Here is a 26,525-nt window from a genome sequence, read left to right as displayed (position 1 = left end):
GAAACTAAGTTCGGACAAAATATGACGAAGGCCAAATTTCGGACCAAATCTGTTGACCAGTTCAAGTACTATAGTGTACTCCAGCCACTACACATGGTGCCATAGACATTTTCACAACTTTCGGGCTATTTTCTCAGAAAGTATTTACTTGCCCTGAAAAAATTGTGCCGTCGTAAAGGGGGTCAGTGAAAGTGAAAGTTGCAGGACTTAAAGTAAACTTATCGGTCACTCCCTTCAAGAGTTATCGTACGCACAATTATTCCGAACATTTTTGAGCTCTTGTGTGGGAACTTAAACTCAGTTTGCACAAAATATTGCGAAGGTCAAATGTTGGACCGAATCGGCGATCCGTTCGAAAGTTATCTTGCGCTCCAATAACTACACACGGTGTCATAGCGATTTTTTTGCAACTTTAAGGCCATTTTGTCAAGAATTATGGACTTGCCCCTAAATTAATACCGTCGTATGGAGGGCAGTGAATACAAGTTGTTGCAACAAAAATCAAGGCGATTCATGAGCTGGTCCTAAACTAAACTTTTCCGAAATTGTGTGTGGGAGGTACTCGAAGGAGTGGACCGATTGAGTCCAGATTGGAACCTCAATTAAGTCCAGTAGAAATTTCACGATGTGCTAAGTATGGACCAAATCGGTTAATCCCTTCTATAGATATCGAACTTACACTAAGTTTAGGCAAAATATTACGATACCCGAAATTTGGTTCGAATCGGTTGATCCGTTCGAGAGTTGTCGTGCGCACCAACCAGCCAGACAGATAGACAGACGGGCGGACATTGCTAACTCGACTCCAAATTGTCTGAAACGGATTTCGTCCAAACATACATGTGGTCTAAAACCATTAATTCGATGAGGCACATTTTGCCCGTATGAAAGTGTATATTAGGGCTATAACCAAAAAAATACCACCACATATCCGTGTAGAGCATGGAAAACTATTATGAAATACTGTGTAATTTTTTCTCTATCGCGAAAAAAGTTTCCGCACCAAATGCATTGAAGTTCAGTAATACATTTTTTAATTTTATTTGTTATAACAACATATTTTCTTTTCACAAAAATTTTTATTTTTTTTTTGTAATCTAATTTAAGTCATTATCAAACCGTTCTGGACCAATTTGTTCTCAAATCGCGCCATTTCGGAGCATATAAGGAACTTTTGACACTATTGCAATTTTTGGTTTTTCTTTTTAAATTCGCGAATTTTATGTTTATATTTATTGTACCTATCGGACAAGAGAATATGGGGCCATTTGCAACGAATTCGCGAAAGTAACAGGCTGTTTTTGTTGACTTTGCCTGTGAGAATCGTATTTGTTTTCTATAAATATTTTTTCAGACAAAGCAAATTTAAATTTTTAAATAGAAAAAATATGAAAAGGGCTTTAGTAATCGCAGTCGGTGCGGAAACTTTTTTCACCGAATCGACATAGGAACGCGCTTTCATTATTAGGACAAAATTCTCCACATGGTACTGGTGTTGTATTTTTTTAGTTATATCCCTATGTAGAAGCACCCTTTCTTTTAGAAAGGGTCTATAAAATCACCCTTGCTTTTATGTGACCCCACCTAAGATTAAAAATATTGAAAAATCAAGAATATATTGCACCACCTAGGATTAAAAATAAATAAATAAAAAATAATAATAATAAATAAATTATTAAGAACAAGTAAGCAAAGGCTATAGTCGGACGGGGCCGACCATGTGATACCCTACTCCACAACCTGTAGGAATTAGCTATGTGCAACAGCCTTGCACGCTGAATGTCCGGGTTCGATTCCCATCAAATTGTCTACGGTGGCAAAATACCCCTTGGTAATGTTGGCGATATTTCCTGAGTATTTCAGCCATGAAAAACGTCTCTACAAGTGGCAACTTAGGACACGCCGTTTGACTCGGCGATAAAAACTAAGTCACATATCAATAAGTTAATATGAATCAATTGATATAAGAGAGGCCTCCCTTGTCTTCACTGAGATGTTTGTGGAAAAATGTATAAATTATATATTTCTAAATAATATTCGAAAATTGGAAAATTCACATTGATTAGCCCCTCCTGCTACCAGTTTGCTTCAAAATACGTGGAGTCTGTAGGTATCGTAATATGGGGCTATACCAGATCAATTTTAGTAAGCTAAATTCTGAGTTTTGGAAATATTTGAGAATTATTTTTTCAGATTTAATTTTAGTTGGAGCCGGCAGGGGTTTTTGGAACTTCTGGACTATTATCTCAGGAAGTATGACTTACCCCGGGAAAGGGACCAGAATAGGGACCGTAAAAAGAACCTTCTTCTTCTCCAAAAAAAATAACAATCAAATAGATCCGATACGCTTCCTCAAACTGCACTTTTCCCAAATTTTGTGTGGCAGGTACCGAAGGACGGACCGATATAGTCCATATTCCAACCTGATACATGACTGGATGAAATAATACGATGTGTAAAGTTTCGACCAATCTGAAAATCCTCTTGAGAGTTAACTTGCGGATTTGCGGTGCAAGTACAATCTGCTGAAAAAAATTCAAAACGATTCGAGAGGACTCTTAATTTTCCCTTTTCCGAATTTTGTGTGGGAGGTACCCTAAGGACCGATATAGTATTATCCGATCTATATCTGGAAGGAATAATAATATATGGAAAGTTTGGAGCAAATCGATTGCTCACTTTGCCAGTTATCGTTCACACATTTTTTTGAAAACTTTGAACTTTTTGGGGGAGGTGTGGACCCTCATAACCTACATTCGAACTTAAACAACGTTTAGGCAAAATATTACGTTGTATACAATTTGGTTCTAATCGGTAGATCCGTTCGAGAGTTATCGTGCGCACCAGCCAACTAGACATTAAGAGAGACAGATGAACGGGCAGCGCTAAATAGACTCCAAATTGTCTGAAACGAATTTCGTCCAAATATACTTAGCGTCTAAAACCAATATTTCGATGAGACACATCTTTGGTCCTATTTTGTTTGTATCCCCTTTACCCTAATTGCTGAGGTATAAAATAGGTGGCGAGGCGACCCCTTGTTGCAATGTTTGTATAAAAATCCAATTTGACAATTGAACTGGAAATTTCTCTGTCATGATAGAGACAATTTGTAGCATGGGAGGAAATTGTGGTTCTCTACACAAAACTAATTATATATCCGGCAGTAGGTGCGTTATCTAGCTGACACCTTATTGCAATATGCATCAGGGGAAAGATCAGTAGTTATTTTTCCATATATAGGCTACTTTGCCGGTATATGCCCTCCAGGAATGAAAATATGGACCAAAAATAAAATTTGTATATTTTTCATACAAAAGTAATGGTCTATGTCAACCGCTAAATAACACCAGATCATCATGCAAAGTTATAGGCATTTTCTTCAACCTAAACTCTTACCTCGTGCAAAATTTCGTGATTATTGAGCTATAATTGCGATCTCTAGCGGGTTTATGATTACACTACAAACAAAAACTGGATATATTATGCTGTAACTCTGTTATCTGATCAGGTACATCAACATAATTGACATCAATTGAAAGGTCAAGAGATCGTCTTCCAAATATAACTCACGAGTGGGGAATGTGTCTTTCAAAGATATAAGCTGTTTATTAAAATTTTTCATAACTTTCACATAAAAGTTGTGGTCCAATATTATCTGACCGCCATCTCAAATTGCAAGCTTCTTCTTTGTCATATACTCTTACCTTATTTAAAATTTCGAGGCGATCAGACTATTATTGCGACCAAATCCGATAAAAATTATGTGTTTGGTCCATTTCACCCGCTAAATATTTCACGATCATCACCAATTAAAATATCGATCTATTCTGATGTGTAGCCGACCTCCATACCAAATTTCGTGACGATCGGTCCATAATTGCGGCCTAGAGTTTGATTACAATTTATAATGGACAGACGGACACACGGACGGACGGACACACATCTCAAAATCGCTTTATCTCGGCGAGATATGACGATTGGTATATTATTATTGTTACATGATTTTTTCCCAAAACAAACTTATAATACCCTTTCCACATAGCGGTGTAGGGTATAAAAAGTACAAAAAAAACTTCAAAGTACTTGAAATAGAGTCGAACCATTACATGGGGGCTTTACCACAACGTGGACTGATATAGCCCATCTTCGAACTTGACCTGCCTATGCAAAAAAGACATTCGGGTGCAAAGTTTTAGAGCTCTATCTCAATTATTGCGGACGCTAGAGTGATTACAAACAGACGGACAGACAGACGGACATGCCTAGATCGTCTTAGAATTTTATCCTGATCAAGAATATATGTACTTTATAGGGTCGCTAACAATTAGTTCGATGTGTTACAAACAGAAAAACAAACTTAATATACCCTCCATACTATGGTGTAGGGTATAAAAAAGAACAAATATTTGCACAACCAGTACCATGTGGGGAATTTTGTCCTAATAATGAAAGCGCGTTCACTAAGGTCGATTTGGTGAAAAAGTTTCCGCACCGACTGTGATTACTAAAACCCTTTTGATATTTTTTCTACTTAAAATTTTAAATTTGCTTTGTTTGAATAAATATTTATAGAAAATAAATACAATTCTCACATGCAAAGTCATTAAAAACGGTCTGTAACTTTCGCGAATTTGTTGCAAATCACACCATATTCTCTTGTCCGATAGGTACAATAAATATAAACATAAAACTCGAGAGTTTATAAAGAAAAACCAAAAATTGCAATAGTGTCAAAAGTTCCTAATATGCTCCGAAATGGCGCGATTTGAGAACAAATTGGTCCAGAACGGTTTGATAATGATTTTAAATTAGATTACAAAAAATAAAAAATTTAATGAAAAGCAAATATGTTGTTATAACAGATCAAATTAAAAAATGCATTACTGAACTTCAATGCATTTGGTGCGGAAACTTTTTTCGCAATAGAGAAAATATTACACCTTATTTCATAATAGTTTTTCATGCTCTACACGGCTATGTGGTGGTATTTTTGATATTTGCAAAAAAGTGAAAAAAAAAGTTATAACCCTAGTGTATATACCCTCGTTAGCATAAATGCTGATGGTATAAAAATATGAAATTACCAAAAAAACATTTAAACATAGAATTTAAAATGTAGTTGGATAACATTTTAAATTAATTTACCTAAAGTTTGCAACAACATCGCAGAATAAAATTTGAACAAGTTGTGGGATGAACATTAAACAAAATTAAATATATTTTCAATATACGAAGCATTCATTGAACAGTAATTGAACAAAAGCAAATCAAAACAAAAGAAGCTTAAAACAATGTTAATAAATTAAAATTGAACTAAACTACTAGACTGTTGACATTAGAGCTTCTCTTCACCTCGCGAGCCGCACCATCACCCATCCAACGAGGAGGATATAGTTTTCAAGCCATTGTTTGAACGGCATGTCCTGGTGTATTCCCAATCGACATCTAGAACATATTTAAATGGTGGCGATCGTCCATTTAAAAAAGTAAAAAAGTAAAATGTTAAACAGAGGTAACACAAGAGATATTTAATATACATATATATGTATGTTAAACTAACCGGTTTTTTGGTACGGTAACAGAACTTAGGCTTCAGTTTATTTATTGAACATCCAGACGAATAGGCAAGTGCTGTTATTAAGAGCTGTAACGAGAAAAAGAATAAATCAAAAACATTATTCATTTTATAAATTAAATTCAAAGTTTATAATTTTAATTGCATTTTGTTTTTGCAAGTGCGGACATTGTAATGTTCAATCATGAATCCCTGTTTATATATATATTTGCAATTTTGACTAACTTATTAATTTTCCTTGAATTGAAATTTAAGAGGCAAGTAGAAAGAAAATGCCTTCTCAACCTCGTGTATTAAAAATACTTAACTTTTCAGAAGAGATAAAAAACGATTAGTTTCTTGAAACATTTGTATTTAGTTAAAACATTTAATGTAATTATCAGGGAATTGAGTTCATTTAATTGCCCAGTTTCTGGCGATCCCAAACTAGATTAGAGTTGCTATAACTAGAGCAGAATCACCACTGTAATACTACGTTGTTGGAAAACTTCTTAGAATCGATTTGATTTTTGCAGGGTAATTGAGGTATATACAACTCTATTACATATGCAAGCTATGATATGAAACGATCTTCTGTCACTCAAAGTTATAAAGCCCATCAGAACAAAATCATAATGCTAGGAAGACCAGACAAAACGCATAGTGCAAAAAATGTTTACGAAACAATGTTAGAAACATCACCCTTAACAGATTGTATCAGAAACAAAATTAATGGGTTCAAGGATCTCTTCCAGTGCAATTGTACATCATATATGTAACATCATGTTATGTAACGAAATCATAACATTGCAGTCATATGGTTACCTAACATTATGTTAAAATAAATACATATCCCATCTTAGTACGTTTATACCTTTGATTACAATGAGTTGATTTCTAAATCACCTCACCTACTATACTTTATCTGAGAGGGTCAGTTATTACAATGAAATCAAGTCTCGCTGACTCACTCTGTTACGAGGGCAGTTCGGAAACTTCTTAGCACAAAAAACGCGGTATAAACAGAAAAAAGTTAAGTGTTTTGGAACCTTCCATCTCTGTTATGAACACATGTTAAATTTTGTTTCGATCTGGTAACTCCTTCATATAGAAACATGTGTTCAAAAAAGTCGCATCCGCAATTTTTTTACAATGGAAAAATTAGAAATGCGTGCTGTCATTAAATATTTACACAAAAAGGTTTATCGGGACAAGAAATTCATAATGATATGGTGAATGTGTTAGGTGAAAGTGCTCCTTCATATGCAACAGTAAACAAGTAAGAACGGCGTTAATTTCGGCCGGGCCGAATTTGTTATACCCTCCACCACAAGTTGTATTGAAGTAAAATGAAATAATTAGTTTCATTTCGTGTATGAAGAAGACTTAATACTAAATTTCAGCAATTTCGGTAAAACAATGTGAGGCACCATTCTATGGGGGCTATTTCAAAACGTCGATCTATACCGACAAATTTCTGACGGAAAGTTTTTAGGCTCAAAGAAGACAAAATACCAAATTTAGTATATTTCGGTAAGAGAATGTGGCTAAAACTAAAAAAATACCGAAAATCAAGAAGTAAGCTTCTATGGGGATATAGGAAGACGTGGACCTATACTGATAATACTCTTCTGGAATATTTTATAACTCTTGGAAGACGAAATAACGAATTTCAGCCATTTCGGTTGGATACTGACGTCACAATCTTCAGTATTACGAAAATCAGGAGGTACCGTTCTATGGGGGCTATATCGAAACGTGGACCTATACCGACGAATTTTAGTCAGAAATGGGGCAATATGAAAGCGTGGACCTGTACAGACATATTTCTGGCGAACAGTTTTATATCACATTGAAGACTAAATACCAAATTTCAGCCATTTTTGGTGGAATATTGAAGACACAACCTTCAAAATACGAAGGTACTTTTCCATGGGGGCTATATGAAGGCGTGGACCTATACCGACAAATTTAAAGGGGAAGTTTGAGTACCCCCAACGAAGTCTAAATAACAAATTTCAGTCATTTCGGTGGAATATTGAGGCCACAACGTTCAAAATACCGAAAATCGGGAGGTACCGTTCAATTGGGGCTATATGAAGGCATGAACCGATACCGACAAAGTTCTGGGGGAAAGTTTTATACCACCAACGTAGACGAAGTACCAAATTTCAGCCATTTTGGTAGGATAATGAAGCTAAAACCTTCAAAATACCAAAAATCGGGAGGTACCGTTATATGGGGGCTATAGGAAGGTGTGGACCGATACCGACAAAATTCTGAGGGAAAGTTTTGTACCCCTAAAGAAGACTACGTATTAAATTTCAGCCATTTTGGTAGGATAATGAAGCTAAAACCTTAAAAAAACCGAAAATCGGGAGGTACCGTTCTATGGGGGCTATATGAAGGTGTGGACCGATACCGAAAAAATTCTGGTGGAAAGTTTTATACCCCTAAAGAAGACTACGTACCAAATTTCAGCCATTTTGGTAGGATAACGAAGCTAAAACCTTAAAAATACCGAATATCTGGAGGTACCGTTCTATGGGAGCTATATGAAGGTGTGGACCGATGCCGACCAAATTCTGGGGAAAGAAGTCTACGTACCAAAGTTTTGTACCCCTAAAGAAGACTACGTATTAAATTTCAGCCATTTTGGTAGAATAATGAAGCAAAAACCTTAAAAATACCGAAAATCAGGAGGTACCGTTCTATGGGAGCTATATCAAAACGTGGACCGATATATCCCATTTTCAATACCAACCATCCTGCAAGTAATAAAAACTTCTGTACCAAATTTTGACTCTCTATCTTTAAAATTGCGAGCTGTATCTTGATTTCAAGAGACAGACGGACGGACAGACGGACATGGTCAAACCGACATAGAATTTTATGCTGATCAATAATATATATACTTTATAGGGTCTCCGACGAATATTTCGATGTGTTACAAACGGAATGACAAATTTAATTATACCCTCCATATGGTGGAGGGTATAAAAATTGGGTTGCTGAATTTAAACGTGGTGGTACAAGCATTGAAGATGAACCACGTAGTGGACGTCCAAAAACAGCAACAACAACAGAAATTGTAGACAAAGTGCATGATATGGTATTAAATGATCGACGAATAAAAAGCGTTTGCGTGAAGAAAAATACATTCCAGCGTTCAAATATCCGCGTAAATGTATAAAACACAGTTGCATTTGAAAAACGAAAAGTTCTTGGACAGAGAAGCCACTACATAGTCGATACGTCCGAAGATCTGCTTCACCACCAGTGAAACCAGGTAACGTAGTTTGGCGACTATGTAGGTTCGAGTCCTTGGCTTTCCTTTTTCACTTGCAAATAATTTCCGATCATCAAGCTTAACTCTAAACGAGAAAATTAATAAAAAATCATTAAAAATGATCTTCGACCTAAAAAAGCAAAAATTCAAAAAAAAAGTGCGTGAAATTGCTAATATCATGGGCATCTCAAATGATCGAGTCCGTTTAATTTTGCATGAAGAACTACAGATGAAAAAGCTTTCTGCAAGATGGGTGCCGCATTTGTTAACAGTCGATCAAAAACGCATAAGAATGAACATTTCTCAAGCTTGTTTGGATCGTTTTAAGCGAAATAAAATGGATTTTAAGCGTCGGTTCATAATTGTTGATGAGACATGGATCCACCACTATACTCCAGAGACAAAAGAACAATCCAAACAATGTACAGAAGCTGGAGGAAGTGCCCCAAAGAAGGTAAAAACAATTCAATGGCAACGGGTTTTTGGGACTTCAAAGGTATTTTATTGATTGACTATCTGCAAAAGGGTAAAACAATAAATTCAAAGTACTATTGCAAATTCGAGAAAAACGTCCTGGCTTACAACACAAAAAAATAATTTTTCATCAAGGCAACGCATCAGCGCACAAGAGTGTTTTAACAATGGCTAAAATCAACGAATTAAAGTACGAGTTGCTTGACCACCACCTTATTCTCCTCATTTAGACTTTTACTTGTTCCCAAATCTAAAAAAAAAATCCTTGCTGGCAAGCGTTTCAATCAAGGAATAGAATTGCTCCAAAATCATTGGACTAAGTGTATTGAAGTTTCAGGAGATTATATTGAAAAATAAAAATATTTTTGAAAAACTATCTATTCTCTTTCATTGATAGGCTAAGAAGTTTCCGAACCGCCCTCGTATATTACGTTTTTAAAATACTTCTTTAAATTGTTTTGATTTTATGGGTTTTGACAACACAGTCTTTTACTACTTCAATGCCCTCATATGACAATGTCATCAGAACTCTATGCCGTGCTCTAGGGCGCAATAAATATTGAGAACAACGTAGCGTATACTTATTGACAATACTTGTAAACAATGTCGGCTAACTTTAAATTTATGTTCAATCAAGCTATGGCTTTATGTTACTCCAAAGGTGAAAACCCCAAGTCATTATGTTTTTTAGGTCGTCATGAGAAAACTAAACGTGTAAGATGGTGATGCTTTGTGGAAGCCCTATGATTTCGTTTTTATTTGTTTCTATTTTCAAGGCGCAAGGCCTAGCATATATTTTGATAGTTTTTTGTTCCAAATCTCTTCTCTTGTTGCAACTTGCAAGGTAATTAGAGGCCTGGGTACAGAAGCAGCCTCGCCTGCTTTCCTGCTTCCTTTCTGACATAACAAAAATAAAAGAATAAAGAAGGCGAGACAATTTCGAACTAGGATGCCCTTTTCTTCTTTATACTTTTGTCAGAAACAAGCAAGGCAAGCAGGCAAGGCAGCTTATGTACTCAGGCCTCTAGAGTTCTTGAATAGTTGGCCTTGGAATTTTAAGTTCAAAGTTTTGCTAATGTTGGCCGGCTCGACTTTGATATTTTCCCTACTGGTTATACATGTGTTTGTTTTGGCCTTGTTATACCTTCCACCATAGTATGGAGGGTATATTAAGTTTGTTTTTCCGTTTGTAACGCATTGAAATACTCATTTGCGACCCTATAGAGTATATATATTCTTGATCAGGGTAAAATTCTGAGTCGATCTGTGTCCGTCCGTCCGTCAGTCTGTGGTAATCACTCTAGCATCCACAACAATGGAGATAGGACTCTGAAATTTTGGGAAAATGCGTCTTTTGTTTGCAGGCAGGTCAATTTTGATGATGGGCTATATCGGTCCACGTTTTGGTATAGCCCCCATATAACGGTACCCCCCGATTTACGGTATTTTGACGTTTTTAGCTACATTTTCAGACCGATGTAGTTATAATTTGACATTTAGGGTTCTTAAGTGTCAATAAACTTATATAACAAAAGTTGTGGACATAGGTCCACGTTTTGGTATATCCCCCATATAACGGTACCCCCGATTTACGGTGTTTTGATGTTTTAGCTACATTTTCAGACCGATGTAGCTATAAATTGACATTTAGGGTTCTTAAGTGTCAATAAACTTATATAACAAAACTAGTGGACATAGATCAATGTTTTGGAATAGCCCCATATAACGTTAACGCCCGATTTCATGTATTTTGACGATTTAACTCGAATTTCTAGACCGAATTAGCTATAATTTGATATTTAGTGTTCTTAGTGACCAAAAAACTTATATTCGAAAAAAATTATGAACAGAGGTACATGTTTTGATATAGCCCCATATAACGGTACCTCCTGCTTTTTGGTATTTTGAGATTTTAACCTACAAGTTTTAACCGAATTAGCTGCAATTTGAACATTTGACATTTGAAGTTCTTAGTGGCCACCACATCTCTCCACCAAAATTGTCTGAAATTTTGGGAAAATGCGTCTTTTGTTTGCAGGCAGGTCAAGTTCGATGATGGGCTATATCGGTCCACGTTTTTGTATAGCCCCCATATAACGGTACCCCCGATTTACGGTATTTTGACGTTTTTAGCTACATTTTCAGGTCTATAAAGCTATAATGTGACATTTAGGGTTCTTAAATGTCAATAAACTTATATAACAAAAGTTGTGGACATAGGTCCACGTTTTGGAATAGCCCCCATATAACGGTACCCCCGAACATTTCTAGACCGGATTAGCTATTATTTGATATTAAGGGTTCTTAGTGACCAAAAAACTTATATTCGAAATAATTATGAACGTAGGTCCATGTTTTGGTATAGCCCCATATAACGGTACCTCGGCATAATGGATTTCGGTATCCCCATATAACGGATTTCGGTATTTTAAGAATTTTACCTACAAGTTTTAACCGAATTACCTGTATTTTGAACATTTGGCATTTGAAATTCTTAGTGGTCACCACACCTTTCCACCAAAAATTGTCAAGAGAGGTCGATGTATTGATAAAGCTCCCATATAAAAGTACCTCCCGATTTTCAGTAATTTGATGATTTTAACTACAATATTAAACCGAACTAGCAGTAATTTGACATTTGAAGTTCTTAGTGGTCACAACACCTCTCCATGAAAAATTGTCAACATAGGTCCATGTTCGGATATAGCTCCCACATAACGGTACCTCCCAATTTCTAGCCCACCAAAAATTTTCAACATACATAGTTAGATATAGGCACCATTAAAAAGAGCCTCCCGAATGAAGCATTTTATGTACATTATCTGACATTTTAACGTACCCACTTAAAGTTGGGGACAGGAATGAAAACTAATTATTCCATTTAAGTTCAGAATATTTTATGGTGGAGGGTATGAAAAGTTCGGCCCGGCCGAACTTAACGCTTTTTTACTTGTTACTTTTAGTTTAGCTTTGATAATGCGCGACTCATCGAATAGAAATCATTCCATCCGAGACATTAGTTAACTAATTATCCCAACTGACAGAAATAAATTTGGCCAAAACTGTGGACTCCACTCCTTAAGGGTTATGCTATCCTAATATGGTTTCTGTTTTTGCTCCTGATGTTTTTATTTTGCCATTTCTATGATTCTGTCTATTACGAGACATTTAATTGTTAGATTTTTATGGACATTTGATGGCTAACCTTCAAGCATTTTTATTGTTACCAGATTGTTGTGATAGATATACAACTTCCGAATACAAAAAAACTTCCTCTGAATTGACTTGCTAATGGCAAAGTTTCTATATAAAATAGCACCAAACGCCAACAACAATATGACCCATCACAAAAAATGTATGTCAATCTTTATTGAACTACATATGTATATCAAAATAATATTGAAACAGATATTTAGCCTCCTCCACCTTAAACTTCATTTCATGAACACAAAAGACAGCCAACTCATTGTAGCGTGTAGACAGACAATCGAAAATAACTTGCCATCAAGATATATAAGAGGATCAGGAAGAAGTGTGTTTAACACGCATTTTAACTATAAAGAAAACGCTGAACATGAAATTTAAATTAAAACAAAATTTCTTTTTTGTATGTAAATGTTTGTCTCTGGGTCTTCGCGGCACAATGTTGAGACTACTTCAAAGCAATTGACAAAAGAACACCCCGCCACAATAAAAACAAACATCCCAAAAGCATATGTACCTATGAATGTAGATTTCTTTTCCTTTGGCAAGTTATTTACAATTTGCGTGAGCTGCAAACGGCTGTAATATGTTTTAACTTCAACGATTTTTGATGATTATCGCGATGGCGATAATACCCAAAGGCATGGGTAGGCGGAACGATATTAAATGTTTCCTGACACAGTCGGGGCACACACACTAACTGGGTTGGTTTTTGGTAGAGCAACTAAAAATATGATATTATATCAATGGGCGAATGATATTAGATTTTTCCAGGCTTTTAGTTTAAAGGTTATCGAAACAATTTTAAAAGAAATGATTCATAAAACAATGAATGGTCATTTAAAATAGAAATTTCGGATAAAACGTTAAACATTTTTAAAAGTTTTTTTTTAATATATTTGACAACGCAAAGTATACTTATAAGCGAATTGTTAAAAAAATGTGCAAAAAGTGAAAAGTTTTATTTAAAATTTTTGCCAAATATTCGGTATTTCTTTTTCACTAGCAAAAAAAAAAAACGGGCATTAAGCTCGATTCCAATGAGAAATTAATATTTGAAATGATCTTTGCCCTAATAGCCAAAAATTTCAAATAATTAAAATAAGCTGAGCCAGGCTGGGGTTTGAACCCAAGTCCTTGAAAAGCAGGAAAAAATGTGTTATCACAGCGTGTTAGCGTTCAGAGCCAAACTCATTATTTTCAAAGGCCGCGGTAAGCGTTTGTCATGAAACCCATACAATTAAATAGGCAAATATCCATTGTTGTTTAAAAACAAAAAATTGCATTTGAAAGAAGAAAAGCCGTTCTACCAACGGCGAAACATGCATGTCACATAGTAGTGGTTGTGTGGGTTCGAATCTTGGGATTTCCTTTTTCATTTGGAAAAATCATTAAGCTCGATTCCAACGAGAAATTAAAGATAAAAAAAGTTTTATTTGCCGAAGTATACATTTGGGCTTCCCCTCCCTATATCACAAATCTATCCAAATTTAATAACAAAAATCAATTTGTTTCAAAAGCCATTTACAAAACCAATTTGAGTTGGAGTTTTCATCGCAAACTTTTACAAATCACCCTTACACCCCCTTGTGTAAAGTAAAAAACGTGATTCATGTAAATCACGAAATACAATTTTACGGAAATTCCTAGAAACAAATGTAGGAAATTGTAGAGACTATATTTTCATGTTGTTGATAGTCACAGTTCCAATTTTCATTTCCTCGATATTAAATTTATTGTTAAACAAGTAAGCCAAGGCTATAGTCGGACGGGACCGACTATATGATACCCTACACATTTACCCCTGCGAATTAGCTTTCCACAAATCAAAATTTTTTATGGAATAAATAAACTTATTGTAAGAAATAAATTTGTGGATTCTGGTACCGTATCACACCAAGCTTAAATAATAATATAATAATTGTTTCACAAACATCCCAGAAGGGAAAAGAAGACTACTCTTATATCAATGAGTGAGTGTACTCCGATTCACCGACGTAGCCAGGGGGGGGCCCCTATAGGATATTAGCTTATTTTACAAATTTTTTTAAGTTTTGAGTAAAATTTTAAACTGTTTTACATTTTTCAAGAAATATGTAAAGTATTTGGAGGAAGTATTGCAGAGAATCATTTAACTACATTGGTATACTTATTGTCCAACATATTTGAAAATATAAAAATAATGAAAAAGTTATGCTTTTTGTGCAATTTTCTGCATAGTTGTTGTTAAGTTTTGAGGCGTTGTTTAAGCGTTTAATCGTAATTTTAGGGCTGACTGTGAGTGTTACTGAGTTCAGAACTATACGTTCATTTGTATTTATTAAACGTTTGTAGCATATTACGTCCAATACTTTGGCTCATAAACAACATCTAGGAAAACATTCTTGCGATCTTTTGTTTTTAAAATTTTTTAATAAGAGCAATTCAACAATAAAATATTAAATCATTGTTAAATCTTTGTGGTTTTAATTTTTGTATATAGTCTCTAACACATTTTTCTAATGAACTATTTTGAACATCATAACAATTAAAAATTCACGCAAAAAAAAACTATATCAACCATTTTTTAAGATATAATTTCTGTTCCACCGCAGTGTCGTCGTTGTGGTTATTTGAAACTGGTGTCTTGGTACAAATTAGTAAATGCCTATCGGACAAAAAAAAAAAAAAAAAAAAAAATCCGTCGTATTTTTATGTTTTGCTCGACCTTTTCGAATGTTAATAAAATCAATATTATTGAGGTCAATGTTTATATTTTATTTATTGCGTATTATTTCCAATATTTCGAAATTACATTGAATTTCATCTTCAAGGATTTTTCTGTCGATTACTCTTTAAATTTTATTTTAACTGAAACTTTCATCTATGGACAGATCGAATAGCGGCTACACACCCAAAATACTTCAACCCAAATCTATGTATTAGGAGATTTTCAGAATTGTGTAGCCATTTTCGGTCGTATACAAAATATGGATTTTATCATTGATCAGAAATGTTGCGGAGGAGGTACCTGAAGAAATTTACCTACCGACATAGTTCATTTTGGAAATATGTCTTATTTTGGGAGTCAATCCTTTTAAAAGATATTGCGCTCACCAGTCATTACAGTTCGTCACAGTATAATTTTCAGCGTTTTTCAAGATATATGGACTTGCCCACGAAAAACATAATGCCACTCAAAACACAAGGAATACCTTTGTAAAAATTTCTAAGGATCCTCGAACAGACCTTAAACTGCGTTAAACAACTATTTTGAAGGTTTGTGAGGGAGGTGCCCCAGTATGGTCCATTTTTTGAGCTAAAACTAAGTTTGGAAAAAATATTACTAAATCTAAAGCTTGGACCATCTCTTGCTCCGTCCAAGAAAATCGCGCATACCACTTTAGGTAAAATTCTTGAAATTTTTGGGGAAAATACCAGAAGGAGTAGACCGAAAATCACCATCATCGAACTTTATATAACGCTCGCAGAAATATTGTGATAAACAAAGTTTGGACCAACGCAGTATCCGGTTCGAAAGTTGTCGTACACACCAGCCACTACACATGGTAGCCGTAGGTGTTCTTTACAGGTTTCGGGTCATTTTCTCTGGAAGTATGGACTTGCCCCTGAAAAAACTTGCACTGTAGTAATAGGGACCCCGAGAACAATTGTTGCAAAAAAGCAAAGCGTTTCCAGAGAGGTCTTTATACCCTCAGCCTTTAGGCTAGAAAGGGTATATACACTTTCATACGGGCAAAATGTGCCTCATCGAAATAATGGTTTTAGCCCCTAAGTATCTTTGGACGAAATGTGTTTCAAACAATTTGGAGTTGATTTAGCAATGTCCGTCCGTCTGTCTGTCTGGCTGGTGCGCACGATAACTCTCGAACAGATGAACCGATTCGGTTCAAATTTTGGCTTTCGTAAGATGAAGAAGATGAGCTATATCTACTCCTTTCGGTACCTTCCCCACAAAAGTTCCAAAATGTTCGGAAAATTTGTAGGCATGATAACTCTTGAAGGGAGTAACCGATTTGGTCCATACTTTGCACATCGTGAAATTTCTACCAGACTTAGATGAGGTTCCAATATGGACTTAATCGGCCCACTCCTTCGGTTACCTCCCACACAAAATTTCGGATAAGTTCAGTTTAGGATCTGCTCTCGAATCGCTTTGGTTTTTGTTGCAACAACTTGTATTCACTTCCCCCTATACGACGGTACTTCCTGAGAAAATTACCGGAAAGGTGCAAAAAGCCCCTTTGACACCTTGTGCAGTGGATGGAGCACAAGATAACTCTCGAACGGATCTGTCGATTCGGTCCAAAATTTGGTCTTCGTAATATATTATCAAAACATAGTTTAATTTCGAAGATGGGCTATATCGGTCCACTCCTTCAGGTACCTCTCCCACAAAACTTCAAAAATGTCGTGCTCTCCAGGCAGTCATCCAGACAGACCAACATAGCTAAGTCGACTCCAAGTTTTCTGAAACACACTTTGGCCCTAAAATAATTATTTCGATTAGGCACATTTTGACTAAAGGCTGAGAGTATAAAAAATGTAGATTGAATACATTGGATTGGACGCCAGCATTTCATTTTAGACGAGTTCAAGACTGGTTGCCATAGTTTTCCTTGTTCCTGATCAATTTATGAGAAGATCCACCATAGGAAACCAGAATTTCTATAAGTGAAGTTCGACGATTGGACGCCAAAATTAGTCTATTGATGCACGATTGGGCGACAGAATTTGTCATTTAAACACCAGCTAGAATTTCATGATGGATAGACTCACTATTGCTTAGAATTGGTTCTCTATCAAGAAAACCACTATTGAACTTCAGAAATTCTTTGTGATAAGATCTACGATTGGGCACCAAAATATCTTTAGGCAAATAACTACAGTTGGCCTATTTATGACAATAACAAGGATTGGACACCTGAATTTCCGAAATTTTAAAATTGACCATATTCTGACACCGCAGCATGATAAAAGACCGAAAAAAAGAAGACACGTGTTTTGGAGTTTTTTGTTAAGATATTTCTAAGGGTTTCCGATTGTATGCTCTTTCTTTGGTCTTGCCGAAGTGATATCTCTAAATTACATAACATTCACTGTGGTTGTGAGTTATTTGATAAATGGTACACCCAAAAATATATGCGATTGTTAATATATCCATTGTTTTGAACATATATTAATTCTGATATATTGTCAAAGAAGTTCTGAAAACAAGGGGAAATTGGCCAAGAAGTCTTACGTCATTTTAATTAAAAATAGTAATGAAAATTATTTCATCAGTGATATAGGTCTAAAACAAGTGAGCAAAGGCTATAGTCGGGATGGGGCCGACCATGTGATACCCTACACCACTACCCCTGTACATAAGCTTTTCACTGGTAAACATTTCTTTTAGGGAATATAATCCGACTACCACCAAAAATAATATGCCACTTTCTCTCTGGGACCCCCATAAGTAACCAAAATTTCATGACCATCCGACCAAATGACGACCTGTTGCTTGATTGCAAAAAATGGAAGAATTGGATGCATTACCGACTATTGTGGTATCTCCATTGTTTGACCACCGTCGCTAACCTGCTTTACACCAATGTAAAGGTAATATTTTCTTCTTCCATTGACAGGTTTTGCCGTTGGAATACCACTACTAGAAGACGATATATTCACAAAGAATAAAACTTTGAATTTATCTCGACTATTCCCATAACTCTGCTATTTGACCACCTACGACAACTTGCTTTACATCGTTGTAAAGGTGATATTTTCCTTGCCAGGTTTTTGAGGTATATCAACTCTTAAAGAAACAGAGATATTGGCTTTGAAATAAAATGTTGACTTTTCTCCAAATAAATATTATCCGACCATCACGAAAATCAATATGCTTCTTAATCTGTGAGACCCCCATTAACCCACAAATTTTCGTGACGATTCGATCAAAATTGCGACCTGTAGCGTGATTTCCAAAAAAATAGAAAAATGCGATATCTCCGTTATTTGGTTACCTACGCAGACCTAGTTTGCATCATTGTAAAGATGGGATCTTCTACTTTCATAGTCAGGCTTTGCTTCTCAATTTTCAACCAAAGCTGTGATATTCGTCAATAAAATGAAAATCGCAAGAATGAAAATTGGGGTTTTATTTGCTACTATTGTAATATCTTCGTTGTTTGATCACCTACGAGCACCTAATTTACATCATAAGAAAGGTATTATTTTCTATTTTCATTGTCATTGCTTTTGGTATACCCCATACAGAAGCTGAGATATTTGCTTTGGAAAAAAACGTTGTCTTTTTATCCACCTAAATATTATCCGACCATCACCAAAATCAATAGGCTTCTTCCCCTCCAGGACCCCATCAACACCCAAATTTCGTGACGATCCGATCAAAATTGCGACCTGTAGCGTGATTACAAGGTTTAGATGGACAGACGGACGGACGGACACACATAGCCAGATCGACTCAGCTCGTCGAGACATTCATTTTGGGATATATAAGTATTGGTCAACGACCATTATTTCGATACATTACAAACTATTTGGCCAAAACAAACTTATAATACCCTCCCCACATAGTGACCCCATTTGATTTGACTGAAGACATGTCATCTTAAATATAAGCTTAAACAACAGCGAACAAAGATATAACGGTCATGATCATAATTTTTTTCACGCACAGAAATGTATCCTCACAAACGTTAAGAAACGGTTCGAAAATACGGTTTTTTTGTTCCAGCACCAAAGCCGCTTAAAATGTCTAATGCATATTAATCATATCTGATTGACAATTTTAATAGCTTTCTAATGATATACATATACGGTTAATCGGTTCATAAAAACCGGATAAAAATTCGGTTTTAATATCAGAATAACCGGTTCCATAATTCGGATATCCGGATCTTTATTCCAAAAATTATTAAATTAACGTGCTTAGCAAAACGAGATGCAACCGTTTTAATGACTCCGAGAATTCTCGGTCATCAATAGGTTAACAATAATATATTGAAATAAATAGATATAGGGCTGTCTGAGCAAGATTCGGGTAAAAGTGAAAAACAACCGCTTAAACAAGATTTTATCGATTTTATGTCTTTGGGAACCGTACCTAAAATCTTCCGAGCCACATTTTTGTAGAATATTTCGAAGCAGAAAAATGTCATCTTGTACCACTTTTATTACGGTTCTTGAAATAAAGGACGAAAAGGACATTGAAGGAAGTGAGTTAGAAGGTCGAAATGTTCTACGAAAAAAATCCTCATTTGATTTGACTGAAGACATGTCATCTTAAATATAAGCTTAAACAACAGCGAACAAAGATATAATGCTGATTCCAGATGGCTTTTAGGGTCTCCAGCAAAATATTCATCACGCCATATCGCGAAAGTTCGACTCACGGCGAATCTGTCCTTCGGGGTTCTGTATATACTCAACAAGGGCTTTCATCTCCAATAGGAATTTTCCACCCCCCAGACTTTGAGCTCCATTTTGTTGCACAGTGTTATTGTAGGTAAAATCCTGAAAATACATAATATCGGGTGGTACCGATATTTCCCGGCGTCGCACTTGTTCGCAATTAATATATTGAGAAATTGATAGTTCGAGAGATCCTCTATATTTGAGCACCATTACAACAGTGGAACCCCGAGAAAGTTTTTAGTTATATCCTATAAAAAAGAACTAATTAAAAATAAACACGTTAAAAATGTTTAAAACAAATCAGATTATTGTAGAGAACAGGAACGCAAATACATTAACTTCTAAGCACAGTTAAATACGTCAGGTTTTGTATCATCGGATAGCAAAAAGAACCATTAAAAATTCCAATAACTCATGATAATATGGTCCACGCAAAATCAACGAATTTCCTTGCGATTTTTAGTATTTGTTTTAACGAAAATAAGGTCATGTAATAGGTACCGTTACTTCAGTTATAACGGTACAAGCAACGAAATTTTAAATTTTTTCTCTTAGCTAGCATATTTTCTATCTATTCATGTAAATTTTTTGGGAATTTTTGACAATTTGTTTTTTTCCATTTTTGGCACAAAATATTGAATTTGGACACACTGTGCGAACGTACTATTATTGCGACCTACATATCAACTACAAAATCGCTAAATATCGCCATTTCACACGCTAAATATGTCACGATCATCACCTATAAAAAGAGGGATCTATTCTGGTCTGAACCCGACCTCCATACAAAATTTCGTTACGATCGGTTCATAATTGCTGCCTGGAATTTGATTACAATTTATAATGGACAGCCGGACGGACACACATCTCAAAATCGCTTTATCTCGTCGAGATATGAAGATTGTTATACCACATTGGGGGCCTCCGACGAATATTTTAGCAAAATAAACTTATAACAGCCTTTCCACATAGTGGTGTAGGGTATAAAAATTAAAATTTTTTGAAAAATTGTAGGGGAACTGAACTCATAAAACTAGATTTGTCTGATTTCATTTGAAAATTGTTTGTGTTGAGAAAATTTTAATAAAAAGAAAATGGATCATTGAGGAACATCTTGTGGTAAAATATATTAATTTTATACTAGGTTGGAATGGACTGACTTTATCATTCAACATTTTAACCATAACATTTTTGATATTGCCTAATTATTTGCAATTTTAATTCAGTTTTCCTTGAGTCCCAATACGCAAAGCCTTTGTTTCTTAATTCCTTACATATCAATAACTCTGCTAAACAATATGAATGCAACGAAATCCAAATTTCACATGTGGAACTCTTTTATGTTGGTTATGTTTATTTTTTTTTCTTCAGGATATGAAGCTATATTTATGAACATTTATCAAATTAGAAAGCAATCATATTACATGTTTTGTTTTGAGCAAAAAGAAGCAAATGCTGTTAAAGAAGAAGATTTCTCGTTAACAACAATTTGGTAAATATTTTTAAATAATAAACTTTACTTTTAGGGACGAAATATTAAGAACAAATATGTTATGAAATACATGTTGTGTGTCGGTTTCGGGAAGGGGCGATGTGAATTGTGTAAATAGTACACAAAATTTTAAGCACATCCCAGCCAGAATTTTTTGAAATTTTTAATCAAATTCGAGTCTTTTTTGATCCGACTGCACGATTAAAAAGATGGAATATCAGCTCATTTTCTGATCATAAATGACTCCTTTGTCGGGAGGAAAACGTAACCTCAGGCGACTCCTCTAAACAAATCACAAATGAGTCTCCCTCTGCATTAGTTTAGAGTCATTATCGATCATTTTCTGATGGTATATAAAGTCTTTTTCGAGTCGTATTTTAATCATTTATTGGTGATTTATTTATTAATTTTTGACTCTTTTTCGAGTGCTTTTTGAGTCATAATCGTTTATGAGTAGTTAGAAGAAAATATTAATTTTCTTTTTTATGTTTTTTTTTTCTTTTATATGTTTTGTCTTCTTTCCTGCTTTGTTATGCTTTTTAATTATTCCTTTTTGTTAGAGGTTTGTTAGTACACTGTTTCTTCATTCAATTTGCATTTCACTTGACAAAACCTGGGCATGTGTTTATATCAAACTTATGGAGAACGTGTATATGAGAAATCAGGTGAGCATTGGATACAAAAACCAACATATTTTTTGTGTGACAAACACGAACGAATCAGAAAATTTGAGTTATAAACAAGTAAGAAAAGCGTTAAGTTCGGTCGGGCCGAACTTTTTATACCCTCCACCACAAATTTCAGCCATTTCGGTGGATTCATGTGGCCACAACCTTCAAAATACCGAAATTCGGAAGGCACCGTTCTATGGGGGCTATATGATGGCGTGGACCTATACCTACAAATTTCTGGGGGAAAGTTTTATACGCCTAAAGAAGACTAAATACCAAATTTCAGCCATCTCGGTGTGATAATGAGGCAAAAACGTTCAAAATATCGAAAATCGGGAGATATTGTATTATGGGGCTATATCAACACGTGGACCTATATAAACATTTTATGGTAGAAATGTTTCTTAGCCTTTAGAAATACAAAATACAAATTTACAACTGATGATTAGACCCACTTAATACATTCAAAATATATTAAAATGACGTGTACTTTATAAAAGCCTTATGTGGTGGCTATACCAAAACGTGGACCTATATAACCCAACTTTGGTAGGAATGTTTTGTGGCCTCTGAAGACACAAAATACCAAATTACAATTAAAATGACGCGTACTTTATATGGGGCCTTATATGGGGCTATACCAAAACGTGGACCTACATAGCCCACTTTCAATACCAAAAGTCCTACGTAAATATAACATATTTTCCCAAAATTTCATCAACCTACGTCAAACCGTTCGGACGCTAGAGTGACTTCCACAGACCGACGGACATGGCTGTATCGATGTATAATTGCACGCTGATCAAGAATATATATAGTTTGTGGGGTCTACAATGATTATTTCGAGTAGTTACAAACGTAGTGACAAACTTAATATACCCCCATCCTATGGTGGAGGGTATAAAAGAGGGGGTTAGTTGTATTGGGTTCTATATGGGTGTGGTATGATTATTATTAATCAATTGTTAATACACACTTTACAAATGTTTGAGGTATGGGTGCGTATGATTTTTATAACTTCCACCATATTAAATATTAAATGTAAGGTGCTTACACGTGGGAAGTTTTTGCAGATTCTGAAACTACAATGCTCATAGATGAGAAATATCAAGAAACAAAAAAAAATCGCCGTAGGGATTTTCAAATAAATCGCGATTTTAGTTCACATTTTTAGGGGTTCTTTAGGTTTTCACGATTTTGCTTGGAAACCGCGAGTCCTATGTAAATGGGCCTAAAGAAAATGTTGTAAATGGGCCTAAAGCAAATGTTCACGGCTACAATATTTTCTTTAGGCCCATTTACATAGGGCTCGCGGTTTCCAAGCAAAATCGTGAAAACCTAGAGAACCCCTAAACATGTGAACTTAAATCGCGATTTATTTGAAGATCCCTCCGGTTATTTTTTTTGTTTCTTGATATTTCTCATCTATGAGCATTGTAGTTTCAGAATCTGCAAAAACTTCCCAGGTGTAAGCACCTTCCATTTAAAATTAGTTAAGGCGCACCGTGTAGTATGGAGGGTATAATAAGTTTGTTTTTCCGTTTGTAACGCATTGAAATACTCATTTGCGACCCTATAAAGTATATATTCTTGATCAGGGTAAAATCCTGAGTCGATCTGTGCACGTCCGTCCGTCCGTCTGTGGTAATCACTCTAGCAGCCACAAAAATGGAGATAGAACGCTGAAATTTTGGGAAAATGCATCTTTTGTTTGCAGGCAGGTCAAGTTCGATGATGGGCTATATCGTTCCACGTTTTGGTATAGCCCCCATATAACGGTACCCCCCGATTTACGGTATTTTGACGTTTTTAGCAACATTTTCACACTGATTTAGCTATAATTTGACATTTAGGGCTCTTAAGCATCACTAAACTTATAGAACAAAACTTGTGGACATAGGTCCACGTTTTGGTATAGCCCCCATATAACGGTACCCCCCGATTTACGGTATTTTGACGTTTTCAGCTACATTTTCAGACCGATTTGGCTATAATTTGACATTTAGGGTTCTTAAGTGTCAATAAACTTATATAACAAAAGTTGTGGACATAGGTCCCCGTTTTGGTATAGCCCCCATATAACGGTGCCCCCCGATTTACGGTGTTTTGATGTTTTTAGCTACATTTTCAGACCGATATAGCTATAATTTGACATTTAGGGTTCTTAAATGTCAATAAACTTATATAACAAAAGTTGTGGACATAGGTCCACGTTTCGGTATAGCCCCCATATAACGGTACCCCTCGATTTACGGTATTTTGACAGTTTAAGCTACATTTTCAGACCGATTTACCTATATTTTGACACTTAGGGTTCTTAAGTGTCAATAAACTTATATAACAAAACTTGTGGACATAGGTCCACGTTTTGGTATAGCCCCCATATAACGGTACCCCCGATTTGAGGTGTTTTGACGTTTGTAGCTACATTTTCAGACCGATGTAGCTATAATTTGACATTTAAAGTTCTTAAATGTCAATAAACTTATATGACAAAACTTGTGGACATAGGTCCACGTTTTGGTATAGCCCCCATATAACGGTTAATTTAAGTTCATATTTTCGTATAGCCCAGATACCTCCGAACTAGCTGTTAATGACATTTGAAGTTCCCACATTATGTACCGATTTTCGATATTTTGAAGATTCTAGCTAAATTTTTTAACCGAATTAGGAGTTTTTTGACATTAAAGGCTCCCATCATAAAACATAGGCCCATGTTTTATGATAACCCCTATATAACAGTACCTCCCAATTTCTAGCCCACCAAAAATTGTCAACATACATAGTTAGATATAGGCACCATAAAAAAGGGCCTCCCGAATGAAGCATAAATGTACATAAACATTATCTGACATTTTAACGTACCCACTTAAAGTTGGGGACAGGAATGAAAAGTAATTATTCCATTTTAGTACAGAATATTTTATGGTGGAGGGTATGAAAAGTTGGGCCCGGCCGAACTTAATGCTTTTTTACTTGTTATTTATAACACCATGACCCAATGCAACCAATATATGAAGAAAGTCATGAAAATGATCCATAAAAATTACACTCAATTAAAATGCCAAATTGAAACTTTGCACTTGCAATGTTGGAAAGTAGAACAACCAATTACTTCCTAATATTTCTGAATGTGTAGACTTTTTGCAATTAAGTTGTTGGCTTTTAGTATTACTATGCCCTGTTTTTTGCAACAAGAAACATAGTTTTTGTTTGAGATTAACAAGGCGACTCATTTGAGTTTTTATAGAAAACCCTTTGATCTTTCATAAAAGATACATTTGCTAAGACTGACTTAATTTTTTTTAGGTATTTGCAAATGGGATGAAAAACTTAAAAAAAAACCGAATCCATTTTATAGTTATTAATTTTATATATTAAATATTTTAACTAAACCGTTTAAATAATTCCATTCAACATCTTTGTGTTTATTTCAGCTTAAGTCCATATTTTATTCAATTGTAATTCAATTGTTTGAATAACAACAAAATATTTTAAAGTGGATATGAAATTGATTAGTTGCGGGCGAAGGGTAGGGAATACTATAGTTTCAGTTGTCACCAAACAACTTCATCAGTTCCCTTTTTCGCCGACTATGTATCGATAAACAGGTCAATAAAGCCATCTAGCAAGATGCTGAAATAAACACAAAGATGTAAAATTCTGCAGTCCAACAATAAAAAACGCCAACAACAATAATTCCATTCAATTTATATTGGGAATACTGAATCGAAATATGTTCTTCAAATAAAACCTTAAATTTATATATTTTTAAAATAGTTGCACAGTTTGTGGTTTTATATTTGTTCCACCATACACTTAATGACTTTTCATAATACGTTTATATCGCCACATTGCCTAATAGTTTCCACATCGCTGCCTCAGCATCAAACTAAAACATGTTAATTGATTTGAATGTGGTAATTGTATCCGATGAAAGACCATCATCATTGCTCCAATATTCAATGGGAAAACTATTTCATTTATAATAAATCATTAAAACGTCCATTGAAATCGTAAACCAAATTTATTTCACATACTTCCCAATCCTCAAAAAACTGAATTCGAACTCTCCTTTTTGACGATCAATTAGACAAACCAAGAAACAAAAATTTCAATGAAATCAATGACAAAATCAATTTTGTTCATTTATATACCTTCACACATGTCGGCGTTTACACCACGACGAACTATCGAAACAAAAGGTAACCAAGCAATCAAAAACATTCACTTTGGCACATTTATAATGGGCATACATTTTCCCATGACATTGTATGTTTGCATGGCTTTCAAACATGGTCATTAGGGTTATGACTTTTTTACAACCTCATATCCCTGTATCATAGCGTGATGAGTTTTGCCATAAGATTACATAAAATCTTAATTATAAGGTGATTCGGTGAAAAAACCTCACGC

General features: G+C 35.1%; 1 long non-coding RNA gene across 1 annotated transcript; it reads right to left on the bottom strand.

The window, feature by feature from the left end:
* Window positions 1–5,203: 5,203 nt before the first annotated feature.
* On the bottom strand, window positions 5,204–26,289 carry LOC141399554 (uncharacterized). Its single transcript, XR_012411867.1, has 3 exons — window positions 26,150–26,289; window positions 5,564–5,647; window positions 5,204–5,448 (listed from the first exon to the last, which is right to left on the bottom strand). It is a non-coding gene; the product is annotated as an uncharacterized lncRNA (long non-coding RNA).
* Window positions 26,290–26,525: the final 236 nt, after the last annotated feature.

The sequence above is a fragment of the Musca autumnalis genome, unplaced genomic scaffold (assembly GCF_047663935.1).
Source record: "Musca autumnalis isolate F117 unplaced genomic scaffold, ASM4766393v1 scaffold_3, whole genome shotgun sequence".
Lineage (NCBI taxonomy): Eukaryota > Metazoa > Arthropoda > Insecta > Diptera > Muscidae > Musca > Musca autumnalis.
This window is presented reverse-complemented; position numbering and strand designations above follow the sequence as displayed.